Source organism: Sinocyclocheilus grahami, unplaced genomic scaffold, assembly GCF_001515645.1.
Source record: "Sinocyclocheilus grahami isolate Dianchi unplaced genomic scaffold, SAMN03320097.WGS_v1.1 scaffold372.1, whole genome shotgun sequence".
Classification (NCBI taxonomy): Eukaryota; Metazoa; Chordata; class Actinopteri; order Cypriniformes; family Cyprinidae; genus Sinocyclocheilus; species Sinocyclocheilus grahami.
The window spans coordinates 830,570-844,096 of NW_015505551.1; the positions used below are offsets into that span (position 1 = coordinate 830,570).

General features: G+C 36.4%; 1 pseudogene; it reads left to right on the forward strand.

Annotated features, from left to right (window-relative positions):
* The window catches only part of LOC107549424 (protein FAM134A-like), a 16,733-nt pseudogene extending 4,300 nt beyond the window's left edge, over positions 1 to 12,433 (forward strand).
* Positions 12,434 to 13,527: the final 1,094 nt, after the last annotated feature.

Sequence of the window (13,527 nt, forward strand, 5' to 3'; positions counted from 1 at the left end):
AACACAGATTTAGACAGATTTGTGAACAATATTTGAGAGAAATCTAAACTTGTGTACATAGAAAAAGTCTTAGATCTTTGAGTTCAGCTCATGAAAAATGGGGGCAAAAACAAAAGTGTTGCGTTTATAATTTCGTTCAGTGTAATTGAAAACACTTATATGCAGTACTAATCATAGATAATTGCTAATGAATAGAGTACTTTCCGCATGCTTTGTGCATGTGCAAGACCTGTTTATTAGTTGTTTGAGTATTTGAATGTTTGAGAATACGCTGGTGGATCAGGGATGTGACCTGGGGCCCTTTGTTATGGACATTTAACACCAGTGTGGTTGGAAGCACAGTCACTGTCTTGTCCTCTCTGTATTATCTAGTTCAAAAAGCATGGTAATACCATGCTACTTTTTGTAAGTGTACATTCTCTTATCCTGTTTCAGGTTTTTAAAGCAGATATGACTGCAAACTAGAATCAAGAAAGGATCTTTTATACATTATATGTTCATATTGTAAAATGTTCAGTTTAGAGTGTAATATATTAAACAAAAATGTTCTCTTTGAACTGAGAAATTGTTTATGATAAATGAGTACTGTTGCATTGTGTTTTCTTGTATGAGTGAGCACATGGGCTGGGATTTTGATCAAATTGATCATCTAGTTTGTCTTTTGTGCTTTGTTATGATGAAATATATTGTCAGATTATCATGTTTTTTTTTTTCTAATAAACAATTCCTTGTGCTCTTTTTTGCCTGATTGCCTACTCAATTAATAAAAAATAATAAAAAAACATTAATATAAAAACCAGAGAAAACATCTAAGAGAGAGAGAAAATTAACAACTGTTAATTAATAACTGTTTCCCATAGACACAAAGAACACAAAAGTGTTTAAAATAAAAATGTTCTTTAATTAATAAAATAGTTATTTATTTGATGTCTTAATAAAATTAAAATGATATATAGACAATATATAAATTAATGTTTTTATTAAATATTTTCTTTAATGATTAAAATGCTATTTTATGTAAGTGTACTAATAATGGCATTTGGATATTTAATTAAATGTAAATAATTAAATTTAAATTGATTTTAATTACATTTTATTACATAATTTGATTACATTTAATTAATGTTTTTAACATTTTTGTAAATTTTTTTAATTATTTTATATTTAATGACATTTTATTTAAATCTTAATAAAATAAAACACAAATACATTATATTTAATGTTACTGAATACATTTATTTACACTGAAATTTAAAATATATGAATCTATTTTAAATATAATATTGTATAAATACAATCTGTTGAAGCCCAATAATGATAATATCTATTCTCCCTGCTTAATCTATAAAAAATAATTCATAATTAATATAGGTATAACTTATAAACAAATATAAACAACATTGAATAAATAAATCAAATCAAATTAAATACAGTAAATGCCAAGTTCAATTCTTGGCATTTGTGTGTATGTGCTGCAGCCAGCAGATGTCACCCATGGGCGCAGTAAACACTGAGCATGTGACACTGTAAGAGCCTGTAAGATCCACTGTGTGTGTTTCTGTTTTTTCTAATAATCCATGACTAGCCTCTTCTGACCAAACCCCGTCAGCGACACACACAAACAACACTGGACAAGTGACAATGGCGAGCAGACGGGCCTCGGTGTCCTCCTCATTGGCGGATCTGGAGGCCTGGTTCCCCGCGCCCGGTAGCGCGGAGGATGAGCCGGAGCTGCGGCGGCTTCGGGAGCGGCTGCGCGGGTGGCTGTCGCAGTGTGAGCCCGCGGTGCTCTGCGCGCAGCGGCTGCTGGTGTGGGAGAGGCCGCTGCACAGCATCATCGCCGCGCTCGCGCTCAACACGCTGTTCTGGTGAGACACTCGTTCAGTTGGAAGGGGCGACGTTAATCCTGGCGAGTAGTTAGTAATCTGCTCGTTAGTAGTTGCTTCGGCTCGAAGATCCCCCGTGTTGCTTTTGTGGCAGCTTCGCTATACGCGTACTGTTCTTCGGACATGTGCTAATTTGTTTAGGATACTATCATTACTACAATACCATGGTATTCTTGGGCGACTATGTAAATACTATAGCTGTTTTCAACATTGATAATAAATGTTTCTTGAGCAGCAAATCAGCACATTCAAATTATTTCTGAAGGATCATGTGGCACTGAAGACTGGATTAATGAATGCTGAAAATTCAGCTTTACATCACAAATGACATTTTAGAATATTTTCAAATAGAAAACAATTATTTTAAATCATAACCATATTACACAATGTTACTGTTTTACTGTATTTTTGATCAAATAACTGCAGCCTTGGTGAGCAGAAGAGACTTAGATTTAAAAATCTTACCAACCCCAAATATTTTATGTCCAGAAAGTGTTTACTGATCAATCGTTCTGTTTCTCCTCATCAGTTCTGCATCATGATGTGTTCTGGATGTGTCATGCTGGCCGTGGTTGGACATTACGTTCCCGGGATTATGATCTCCTACATCATATGTGAGCAAACTTCCCTCGGTTGTGTTTGTTGATTTCCATACATTACATTTACACACACTGCTGCCCTTTTGCACCAGCTACTCAAATTGTGCAACACACAGCTATTCAAGTCCACCCCACCCCTTGCATTGCTATAAAGAAGCAAAACAAAACTATAAATATATCACACCGAGAGGAAAAAATATATTGCCAGCATTTCTGTTTGGCTGGGTTAAAAAATTCAGTCACATTTAAATACAGAAATGTAACGGCTGGACAAATCAGACGCATTATTATTTGTTATATTTAACAAATAATCCAACAGACCCCTCACCCAACAACCGGACTGGGAGCCGGGATTTCTGTGAAAGAACCCCCAGGCCACTGGTTACCATGGCAGCCAGGACACATTTCAAGATAAGACTGGCTTTATGGCCCAAACGTAAAACAACTTTTATTTAAATTCTGAATCGATTATAGCCTGCCTAGAAAGCGAGCAAATAGCGCTTTCATCTAACGTTAATCACTAAAAAGCTGTCACTCACTTCAATTTATCGCAATCTCAGGATTCCGTGAACTGCAAATAATATCTTATTTACATCGTGTCTATGTGTGGCGTTTAGCATTCAGTGAATTCTGACAGCGTCACCCTGTATCTATTTATATATTTCTTTATTAATATTTTAATATATTATTATCTTATATTAACCATTTGCACACACGAGCATTATCCGGCTTCGCTCCTCCCGACCGCAGACGCAGGTTTACAAGTCAGTTTGTTTTTCATTCAAATTCTTGAATTTCCCCCCCTTATGAGCAACACATTTTTGTACACGATAAAAGCTCCTTGTGGTTTCTCGGTTTGTCCGATTTGAGCATCCATAAACGATGCAAAACACAGGCATTTTGAGTTTCTGCTAGTGATTTCTATGGTGAAAAATCACTTCCTGCCCTCCAGCTGCATTTCGCGCGTCATCACAATCACATGATTGCAAACAACCTATAGAATTCACTTCACCCCACTGGAAGTTACTTCGAAACAGACACATACTGCCCATAGGAAAAGACTTCTTTCATTCATTCATAGCAAAACCTTTCTATGGGGGGTTGTCCTCCTTGGTAGAAATCGCAGTCCGGAGGCACCTAGATTGTACCTAAAGGGCATTTTAGTGTCGGTGATTAAAGTGGCAGGGGCTTGAGCCCCCCGGCCTCCCCCCGTGCAAGGCACTGGTGTGTATTATTACTGTTCTTGTAGTGCTGGGCGATATAGCTAAAAAATGTATCAACGATATAATGTTTCATATCGTTCGGTATCGATAATTATTGACATTTTTTATAACATTTTTTAAAAAGAGCAGTAGAAAAAAAAATGTTTAAATTTAACCACTGTATTTTTAAATTAACCCAATTTATTGAGACAAACAACAAATATTTTTTTTGTTTTAACAGTCAAACACACAAAAAAAATCTAATTTCTAATGTATTATATGCAGATTAAATTGGTTTTAAATATTTTACACCTTTCTGGAGTTTTATTTTAGGTTTTGATGTCCTTAAGAATATGTATTTGCGGTATAAGTACCAAAAACCATCTCAACATACTTCTACAGCTCCTTTCTCAGGAGCTCTGCTGAGAACAGGTTGATTTTGGCCTGTCTAATTAATATTCATGAGCCTCTCTTCTGATTGGCCTGTTGTTTTCTGAGTGACGCATGGCCAGGCCAACCACAGGTAACTAGGGTCAGCCGACGTCACAGCGCTATCTGGAGGCAGCAAAACAAAGAGGAAACTGGAGGCGGCCCATTCAAACCAGCACAGATTCGGCTACATAAGGAGCTTAAAATATCATCTTGTTGTGATGTTGGGTGCCAGAATCGACGTAATACAGCCTCAAATTAAAAATTTGATCGCATATCTGCTGCCACTGCCAGACAAAAAACCGACGACAGCTGTGGTTAAACGCGATAAAATGAGCAGACTGGACAGAAACGATCTTCAAAAATGCTCGGAAAAGGTTAAATAAAATATTGTCTTTTGTTATGGGCGCGTCTACAGATTTCTTGCCATATGTCTATGTTACTTGCATCTCACGATTATGTCGTGTATGAAATAATGTCTGTGTGCATGTGTATAAAACAACAAACTGACAATTTATATATAATCATTTGTAATTGTATATACATTGTTGTGATTAATTGTGGCTGGAACAATAATGTAGCTGTAAAAATAGTTGCCTGCTGAAATTGAAATGTATATACATCTTCATCATGACTAGATAGACACGGTGAGTTTGTCTGTATTATACATATTAGATGTAGCAACGTCACTTACATCATTATCATCGCATCTTGTGCGCCACTGATGACGCTCCCTGACACACACCTAACATTCAAATGCAAATGTTTATTTTAAATTCGACTAATATTCATTCTTTATTCACAATCTCCTCATCACAGGCAGGCACAGCACTCATTTTAGCATGTGTTTGTGTGTGCTGTCTGCGTCACTCATAAGCACGTGCCTATATCGTGCACTATATCGAACATTTTTTATATCGTTATCGAAGAAGGTGTACCGTCGATAAATATCGATACCGTTTTATCGCCCAGGCCTATGTTCTTGTATATTGTCTTTTGTATTGTATACTGTTTTATGCATGCGTTATGATAGTCGACATAACCTCACCTATACCATGTTTGGTATCTACGAATTTGTATTTTGAAGATCTAAATGATAGGGCATATTATAGGTTGATGCCTATGCAACATATTAGTATTACAAGCATCTTTAATAGTTTTTGCATCAACAACCAATCCAGTTACATATCCAAAACACCATGCTAGAAGACAAAGAGTCATAAACTTTCCTTCCGAAAATTTGTTACCATTGGCTCACTCACCCCCTGGAGGTGTGACCTCCACAGAAGTTAAAAGGCCTCACATCCGTGACCCGGACTCTCTTCTTCGGCACTCTTACCTCCTTGCCTCTCGGACATCCAGTCCAACCGCGACCTGCAAGGAATCCCCAACGCTGGCAGAACACCAAAGTTGCAGCAAGCCATGTTGCAACTTTTCACCCTGGAGAGAACTCTCCCAATCACTACCGAGTCAGAGTAACATCTTTGGAGTTTGTCACTCTTCAAACCTGGAAGAACACGATTGCAATTCCAACACCATCGAATTTTCGAACCATCAAGACTTTCACCCGAGACTGCATCCGGACGCTCGTTCAACGGCCAAGACAATGCAAGTATCGTACATTTAACTAAACGAAACCGAAGTTTAGTATAAGCTGTAGACCCCGTTGTCAAACAGCGCTGATGGTTTCACTCAGATGGTTAACTGCCTCATTTTCACAGCTTCATTCCCTGTTTCTCTAACAGTTTCATTCAGTCTCATTTACCCTTCCCTCATGTATGTGTGATTGTATGTTTGTTTGTTTTGACTAGTTATGTGTTAGATTAATTAACTTTTTTGTGCACAAATTACATGAGTTTCTGATTCCGTCACTGCTTGAGGATAATGTTCCTTTAACGAGCCGATCTTGTTACATGCTCTAATGCTTCTGTGGCCACCAAAATAGAATTTTCTTGGATTTGATATGAAATTACACTGAATGTTCGATGGACAAACAGATTAGTTGATGGTAATATTAATTCTGCAACAGTTACTACTGGCAACAGATATAAATAATTGTAATTATAATTAATTGTAATTATTTATATACATTTATACTGGTGGTGGATCAGGAGATACCCCCTGACAATGTAAAGCACTTTGAGTGCCTAGAAAAGCGCTATATAAATGTAATGAATTATTATTATTATTATTATTACATTTCTCTTTTGAGCTAATTTGCTACAGAAATTATCATCTTTATACTACAAAATCTGCATACTACAATAATTCAAACAGGTGTCAAAACAAAGTAATGTATTTTCTTTTGAGTGAATTTTATTAAAGAAGAAGAGGAAAATAATCAAAAAGATTTGAAATTAAATTAAAATTTGAATTAAGAAAAAGGGCTACTTTGGGATTTTAAAGATGTTTTAAATTGTTTTTTTATTTAAATATATTTTGTCATTTGGGGTCAGTAAGATTTTTTAAATGTTTTTGAAAGTGTCTTATGCTCATCAAAGCTGCATTTATTTGATCTGAAATGCTGCAAAAACAGAAATATTATGCAGTATTATTACAATTTAAAATAACACTTTTCTGTTTTCTATATTTTAAAATGTAATTTATTCCTAAGCATCATTACTCCAGTCTTCAGTGTCACATGATCCTTCAGAAATCATTCTAATATGTTGATTTGCTGCTCAAGAAACATTTCTTATTATTATCTTTGATGAATAGAAAGAACAGCAAAAGAACAGCATTTATTTGAAACAGACATCTTCTGTAACATTATAAATGTCTTTACTGTCACTTTTGATCAATTGAATGCATCCTCGTTGAATAAAAGTAGTAATTTCTTACAAAAAAAGTTAGTGACCCCAAACTTTTGAATGGTCCTGTATGTAGCGGTTAATTGTATTTTTCTCTGTCCTGCATTAGTGCTGAGTGTGCTGCTGTGGCCGCTGGTGGTTTACCATGAGCTGATCCAGAAAATGTACACCTGACTGGAGCCCATACTTATGAAACTCGACTCCAGCATGAAAGGAGACACACAGCACCGCAAATACGACAAGAGAAGTGAGAGCGCTGCCTTTATTTAGTGTCCTAGATTACTTTTTTTTTTTTTTCAAAGCCCAAAATAAACACAATATTCTTTAAACTATATTATGTACAGTTGAATGTTCGGTTAGGAAATAAGTTTTACATAGTGGTGAAAATAATCCTATATGTGACCCTGGACCACAAAACCAGTCATAAGGGTCAACATCATCTGAAAGCTGAATAAATAATCTTTCCATTGATTGTTAGGATAGGACAATATTTGGCTGAGATACAACTATTTGAAAATCTGAAATCTGAAATTTTGACAATATGGAACCTTTAAGGAAACTTTTGTCTTGTCTCCCGAGGCCACAGGAGGGCGCAATGAGCAAAATAATGCAGCACATAATGTCAACGCATGGAAATAACTGTCTATAAAAAAACGTGCATTACGTCTAAATTAACTCATATAAATCAAATATAATTTCGTAAATTGCATAAACAATTATGAACAAAACAGTATCATGTATTTATGCATTGCTTAATACAAAGAGCCAAATCGCCCATCACGAAGATTGCATTTAAAAACATAAGAGACGCAGTGAAAAGGAATAAACCTCCACAAATTCGTAACGTGTTTTCTAAAAGTTTAAACTGTTTTAACTTTGCATGGCTTTCTATACATCTCTTGGGTGCAAAAAAAATCAAAATACTGAGAAAATCACCTTTAAAGTTGTCCAAATGAAGTTCTTAGCAGTGCATATTACTAATAAAAATTAAGTTTTAATATATTTACAGTAGGAAATTTACAAAATATCTTCATGGAACATGATATTTACTTAACATCCTAATGATTTTTGGCATAAAAGAAAAATCAATGATTTTGACCCAAACAATCTATTTTTGGCTATTGCTACAAATATACCCAAGCGACTTAAGACTGGTTTTGTGGTCCAGGGTCACATATATCCTTTCCTTTAAGCTGTACCAATACATAGATTTGATACTAATAATTTTTAATTTATAGACAATTAATTATATAATGGCTGATATTTTTCACCTGTTCATGCTTAAAAGTAAAATCAGGCATTAAGACATTTTAAATACAGTAAATTATGTTCCAGAAACCTGGCATGAGTTTACAGCTTGAACTTGAATAAATAATCCCTAATATTATCTGAATCCTATATTGGACTGATAACAACAATAAAAACTGTTCAATATTGGTGCCAATATATTGTGAGCTCTTGCTGCTGATATCACAGTTGTAGACTCTGCGCAAACCAGGTTGTTAGTGTGTCACGTCCTGTTAGATTGTGCTCAGGAGACGTGTGTGTTTGTGCAGAGCTGAAGAAGGAGCAGGAAGAGGGTGATGAGCCGAGGGCAGAGACGGAGAGCGAGAGCGAGGAGGAGCTGTCATGTTTCGCCCCTACTGTGAGTGTCCTGATACAGGATGCTTAGTTTCATGTTTGATGATGAGGGGACTCACTATATCCCATCTTAAAGTGGCCATATTCTATATCTACATTTTTCAGCATCATTACTACAGGCTTCAGTGTCACATGATCCTTCAGAAATCATTCTAATATGCTGATTTGCTGCTCAAGAAACATTATCACTGTCGAAAACAGTTGTGCTAATGTTTTTGTGATACTTTAGTTTTTTTCAGGATTTTTTGGTGAATAGAATGTTCGCCTCAATAAACTCCTAATTTACTAATAAACAGCCAATATGCTAGTAATATGCATGCTAATAAGCAACTAGCTAATAGTGAGAATTGTGAAGCCCTAAACTAAAGTGTTATCGAAAGTTCAAAAGAAGAGCATTTATTTGAAATGGAAAACTTTTGTAACATTATAAATCTCTTTACTGACACTTTTGATCAATTTAATGCATCCTTGTTGAATAAAAGTATTCATTTATTTCCAAAACAACCCACTAAGTGAACAGTAGTGTAATTCTGATCACTGATTGGTTCTTTCTTTGAGCAGGTGGATGTGAAGACTACGGCTCTGGCGATGGCCATCACAGACTCTGAGCTGTCCGATGAGGAGGCGTCCATACTGGAGAGTGGAGGATTCTCTGTATCCAGAGCCACCACACCACAGCTCACAGACGTCTCTGAAGGTACTCAACGCTCTTTCATGTGCATGAAGAGTTTAGTCCGACTGATTAAAATAAATGTGTCAGTACCACAGACGACAAACATTTAACAGATGTTCTTTACTGCATACACTACCAAATGTTTTCAAATGTTTGGGGTCTATATATTTTTCGTTTGAATGTTTTTGACTCACCAAGGCTGCATTTGTTTGATCAGAAATACAGTAAAAACAGTAATGTTGTAAAATATTACAATTTTAAAGTAACCGTTTTCTATTTGAATATATTTTCAAATGTAATTTATTCCTGTGATGCAAAGCTGAATTTTCAGAAGCCATTAGTCCAGTCTTCAGATTTGCTGCTTAAGAACAATTTCTTCTTATCGATGTTGAAAACTATTGTGCTGCTTAATGTTTGTAGAAAGCACAATACATTTTTTGATGAATAGAAAGTTCAAAAGAACAGCCTTTATTTGAAATCTAAATCATTTGTAACATTATAAATGTATTTACCGTCACCTTTGATTAATTTAATGTATTAATTTCTTTCAATTTATTTCTATTGACAAGCAAACCGCAGAGGAATGCAAGAACTGAAGCAATCGCTATTTTTGCGCATTTTCTTTTTTCATAGGGTTATGCCCTTCTCGTTTTACACTTAGTGCATGTGTAATGAATATTAAATAAGTTAGTAATGATAACATAATGTGTGCCATTCTGATTTGTACAGAGGCTCCGTAGATTTGCACTTAACCAGCCTAAACAGACAGCGAATGAGAGAGAGATCAACTGAGCATGTGCGATTGCTTGCGAGTCATGTATATTGTGAAAATAGGTTGTCGTGTCCAAGGAAAGCCAAATCTCTGTCTTAGCATCGATGCATTGCTAGTCAGCTGAGCCTTCTAACGTGGCGCGCAAAGTTAAAATGATTTCAACAGCGTGTTTCATTGCATCTCTTATTTGAATGAATCAGCTTTTTTGAACGTGTTGTTGAATGAATGGTTTAAAGACTGACTGACAGCCCGTCTAGAACACACAGGTGGAAATATCAATAGAAAGTCTCTTGTCCAGTCAGATTCGAGGATCAGAACGTTATGTTATACATATAGGCTAACAGTAGCCTAATGATCTTATTGTCAGGTTTATGTTCTGTTATGTGGACCGTTATTTTGTCATTCTCTTCTGTTTGCTTCACTTCCTGTTTCAATGCTATTTCCTTAAGTGCAGCAGAAATTTTTTTTAACCTTGGCCAGATCTGTGCCTTGCCATAATTCTGTCTCTGAGCTCTTCAGGCAGTTCCTTTGACCTCATGATTCTCATTTGCTCTGACATGCACTGTGAGCTGTAAGGTCTTATATAGACAGGTGTGTGGCTTTCCTAATCAAGTCCAATCAGTATAATCAAACACAGCTGGACTCAAATGAAGGTGTAGAACCATCTCAAGGATGATCAGAAGAAATGGACAGCACCTGAGTTAAATATATGAGTGTCACAGCAAAGGGTCTGAATACTTAGGACCATGTGATATTTCAGTTTTTCTTTTTTAATAAATCTGCAAAAATGTCAACAATTCTGTGTTTTTCTGTCAATATGGGGTGCTGTGTGTACATTAATGAGGAAAAAAATTAACTTAAATGATTTTAGCAAATGGCTGCAATATAACAAAGAGTGAAACATTTAAGGGGGTCTGAATACTTTCCGTACCCACTGTATATACCACAAAGGAAATTCCTTCACCGCGATAGCCCTAGTAATAATTTGAAAAAACAATGTTAGGTATTCAAATTCAAATTGCTGTTGTAATAGTTGTCTTGCACAAAATCAAATTTGTGTAAAATTGTAAATTCGTAAAACCTTTTTTGTTTAAATTAAATTTGAGTAAATAATTTAATTATTCTTACTAGGACTATCACTTTAACACAATCAACCAAGAATTGCTTACTAATTATTTTAACATAAAAACGCCTTTACATTCTGCTTTATTAATGGTTTTACTCCAAAACTACCTGTGTTTTCATCAGCAGACCTGGATCAGCAGAGTGTGCACAGTGATCCGGAGGAGGCGTTCTCTAAAGATCTAGCGGAGTTCCCGTCGGTGGATGAGCTGCCTTCTATTGAACCGGGTCTGTTCCATTTCCCGTTGGGTGTTCTCGGGTCTGAGCAGACGGGAGCATCCAGCTCCGAGTCCCAGGAAGAACCGCTGTCTCCGGCCAGCCTCCTCATCCAGCACTTAGCATCGCCACTCCACTTTGTAAACACGCACTTCAATGGACACGGACAAGCGGCGGGGGCAGACCAAAGCATTGTGGGTACTGAGAAAGAGGGAAGGGGATTGGCCGAGGACGTTTCGAGACCCGCTCGGTCCCTGGAAGCGCTTAGTGAGGAGATAGTGAGCACAGCCATCTCTACTGTAGTACAGAACACTCTCTCAGCCCTGTTGCGATCTACGGAGGCCAGCGAAGGAGACCTGGCTTCGTTTCTTCCCTCCGAAACGCCTCCTTGTCCGATTGAATCGCCCCTCGAGTCACCATCAACCCAAGAAGCCAGCGTAGAGGAAGAGGAAGAGGACGGTGACGTCACCGAAGCAAGCACCGAAGAGCAACCGGATCTCACGCTCGTACCCGCAGAGGAAGAGGACTTTGAGCTTCTGGACCAAAGTGAACTGGAACAAATGGATGAGGGGTTGGGCCTTGGTGTTGATGGACAGGAAGTGGGTGTGGCTTCCACAGACACACCCCCAAGCAGTCAGCAGCATGCAGACCAGCAGGATTCCTAGCTTCCCATCATCTAAACTGTTTATTTTATTTATAGTCCATGTAGATACATATACTGACAAAAGATTTGTGAAAGGTCATCTATGCCTTTATTTTGTTGTTTTCAGGAGTGAGATCACTGTGATTGTTGGTGGGCTTTTGTTTCCTGAGCAGGTGACTGTCCAAAATGTAAAATGTTTGACACAAATTCTAAAAGATTTTTTTTAACAGATCCAAATAGCCTCCAACCACTCAGATTTCAAAAGCGATTTAAAATAGATTTAGTTTTAATCATTTACTGTATGTTTTAACAAAGACCACATGTCTGCGACAGATGACAAGAGCCCTCTGGTTTATCAATCCCACGCTGACTGTTGTCTTAAGGCAGGGTTCCTCAAATCTTGTTCTGGAGGTCCAGTGCCCTGCAGAGTTTAGCTCCAACCCTGATCAAACTCACCTACCTGTGATTTTCTAATGATCCTGTAGATATTGATTAGCATGCTCAGGTGTGTTTGATTAGGATTAGAGCTAAACTCTGCAGGAAAGTGGATCTTGGGGGCCAGATTTGAAGACCCCTGTCTTAAGGTTTAATGCATCAGGTCGTGGGAACAAGCCATTTGGGCTGATTTTTAGGACTGTGGAAGGGGAGGATGAGCAGGATATGACTGCTAATTCTCAAAGAAACATTGGTTATGTCAAACATTTATTTTAATCATCATAGCTAAACTATAATATATTCTATAATATAGTCCTATGAAATGGATGGTTTTATTTATTAAAATTGGTTAAAGTGAAGAATAGTTTACTATTAAATGCGCCTCAAATAAATAATGAAGTTTCATTAAATGTGCTAAACTTCTTAAAACATTTCTGAAATCGTTTTTAGGAATTATTGTTGGATTGTGCCATTTACTTGTTTTTGAGAATATAATCTATAAAGAACTTTTTTCACACAAAATTGATTGTGAATGCAGCGTAGCACACTTTAGCTGTCAGAAAAATTCCCCATTATTAGTGCTTGATTTTTTCCCCACATCATGTAGATAACTAGGAGTTTAACTCTGTTCATATTCATTCAATAGATTATAATTGGATTCTTTTGAATTTTTGTTTATGTGCTTATGCTCAAAGTTTTCATAACCATACCAAATACACTACTGTTCAAAAGTTTGGGGTCAGTAATTATTTATTTATTTTGCTTTTTTTTTTAAAGTATGAATACTTTTATGCAGCAAGGATCAAAAAGCATTCATCTGACTGAAAGTGATTAAAGGATTTCTATATCAAATACACGCTGTTCTTTTGAACTTTCTGTTCATCTAAGAATTCTGAAAAAAAAATCCACAAAAATATGAAGCAGCACAACCGTTTTCAATATTGACAATAATAAGAAATGTTTCTTAAGCAGCAAATCAGCATATTAGAATGATTTCTGAAAGATCATGTGACACTGAAGTCTGTAGTAATGATGCTGAAAATGCAGCTTTAGCATTACAGGAATAAATTACACCTAAAATATTAGAATAGAACATTTT